The sequence below is a fragment of the Caloenas nicobarica genome, chromosome 14 (genome assembly GCF_036013445.1).
Source record: "Caloenas nicobarica isolate bCalNic1 chromosome 14, bCalNic1.hap1, whole genome shotgun sequence".
Lineage (NCBI taxonomy): Eukaryota > Metazoa > Chordata > Aves > Columbiformes > Columbidae > Caloenas > Caloenas nicobarica.
This window is the reverse complement of record NC_088258.1, coordinates 12,121,274-12,123,736: the sequence shown is the minus strand read 5'-3', so window position 1 is coordinate 12,123,736 and position 2,463 is coordinate 12,121,274. Positions and strand designations below refer to the sequence as shown.

Sequence of the window (2,463 nt, the reverse complement as noted above, 5' to 3'; positions counted from 1 at the left end):
AGAAATAAGAGTTAACCTGACTGCTGAGCATAGTTTTTCCAACTTGTTTTCATTTAGGTTTTAGGTGGGTTTTGCCACCTCCACCTTTTATATGTGCATGTTTCTTAAATTTTTTGAAGTACTTATTTTTTTTTTTTACTAATTTATTTGGAAACATTTATTTGCACATATACCCCATTAGATTTGGGCACCACTATCATGATTAAAAGAGCTCTGTTAATAAGATAACAGGTGTCAAATACTTCTTTTCCTTTACTCCTCTTATTTTGAGACAGTGGTTCCTGATCATATCATGTGAAGGGTTTTTGTCAGTCACTGGAGTTTTTCCATGCTCAGTTTTGCACGAGCCTGATGCATCCTATTAATGCTGCTGTGAAGCTTGTGGTCCTTAGATTCTCCAGTTATTAAAGGTTCTTTGTCAAGCTTTATTTAGGAAATCATCTGATTTGGCTTCCTTTCTCTTCTCTCAGGATGCATTTATCCCCAGCGTGCAAACTGTTCAGTGCTGCTTTTGCCATTAGCCCTCAGAGGAATGAGAAATATGGCTCATATAGTCAGGTTACTTACTGCCTCCAACCTGATTTCTCCTTTCAGCCTTCCCCTCTCCTGCCCTGGTCTCCACTCCGGGGTTAACCCCCTCCTCACCAAGTCTCATCGAGTCAGAAAGCTTCACTATACTGCTCTATAAGACTGCCTATCTTAACAAGAGTAAGGATACATTTTTTGAGACACGATATTGCAGCAGTAGTGGAGATTGCTGTCAGAAGAAGATCTTAGAAATTTCTACTTTGTTTTTCTGAAATCATTCTTCCCCTTTTCTCTTGCTTCTAAGCAACAAGGATGAAAACAAAGGCCATGTGCTTGGTACCCAGAAGACTGAAATTACAGGCCAGCAAGAGATGAAGGGCAAACAACTAATGTACGTGTTGGAGGTATTTTGTGTTTCTCTCCCACCTCATAGTCAATTTGGACTTGTCTAGAATGATCGCTTCTCAGCCTTTTGGCTAAGATCAAGTGTAGTATCAGAATGAATATAATGGTCTCTGGGATATTTGATCAATTCTTGTTTAAGTGGATTCTCTCCTTGGATTCAGAGTTGATTCAGTGATTAAGGAATACTTTAGATAACTCTGTTTCCTTTGTGCTTTTTTCACCACATGAAATTTCTAATGCCAAAGAAGTGAGATGGTCATTTAGAAAATTAAAACAGGGAGAAGTCTTCCAGAATGTATTTCACAATGATGATCTGCTGCTGGATCTGGCTGCTGTTTCATACTGCATCTCAAGAAAACCTAGTATACAAAAGTTCATGAAAAATATCAAATAGACATCGGAAATCTTGACAGCCATGTAACAAGACTATTACATTTTTAATATATAGCAAAAATGGAAATGGTTCGATCAATGCTCTTTACTCTGTCCATAATTGAAGAACAGTAGGCCAGCCAATGAAATTGAAGGGCAGAAAATCTTACAAAGAAAAGAAATTCAAGGGGTATTGACATCTTTTATGGCTTACAATATTCAAGATCCAGGGCATCACATACTAAAATACACCTGTGGCTGAAATTAAGGGTACAGATAGCAGAGCTATTTATGAATTTTTTTAATAAATATTACTTACTTATAAAATACGATTAGTCACAATGTGAGTGTTTGGGGAGATGGGAGTAACTTCCCTGTACTCCTGCCAGTTCTCTTGCTGGATTTTTCTTCCCAGACTTCAGCATTCTAAATCCTGGGTCCAGGTTACATGAGTCCCACCTTCAAGAAAGGCTCTCAGGAGCTAGATTTCCATCATCTTAGTTAAGAATTTGTACCCCAGTTTGGGCTGTGCTTTCTCTCAGCCTGCTTGCAACTCTGAGCCATCCAAACTGTTCCATTTTTATTTCTCACAAAGAAACTGAACAAATGTTTTTCTTTTCCACCCGCCCCTACCATTCCCCCCGCTTTAGGAAAAAATACTTTAAAATCCTCTTTTTCTATGACAAATATTTTTCTATGTAATGAAAATATTTTAATGTTACTCTTTTAGGTGTCTTGCATACTGAGCTTTGACTATCTAATTGATTTGCTTATTAGTAAAATCCAGGGTGAGAGATTTGTATTTCAGAATCTTGGATTTTCAGTAGACCAGGAAAGTTACTTGCTTGCAGAGATCTGAATCTGATGATAGGTAATTCTGGAGTGCAACATTAAGACATCGTGCATAGTGGAAGCTATGATCTATGCTCACTAATTCTGCTCCACTGATTTAAATGGAAAATACCATCCTAAAAATGATGATGAGGAAAAAGATGAGTTGTTATTCAGTTCTGCATATGTTCTTCCATATGCTAACAAGATGCAATTAGGTTAAGGCGAATCCAAGGCATCATTTTGTACCTACCTAATTCTGCTTCTACCTATGCACGGTGTATATTTGCTCTGTCCTTTCTTTTTATCTGCTATGCACAATGTAGG

General features: G+C 37.6%; 1 pseudogene; it reads left to right on the top strand.

Annotated features, from left to right (window-relative positions):
• The first annotated feature begins 984 nt into the window (after positions 1 to 984).
• On the top strand, positions 985 to 1,138 carry LOC135994616 (U2 spliceosomal RNA; annotated as a pseudogene).
• Positions 1,139 to 2,463: the final 1,325 nt, after the last annotated feature.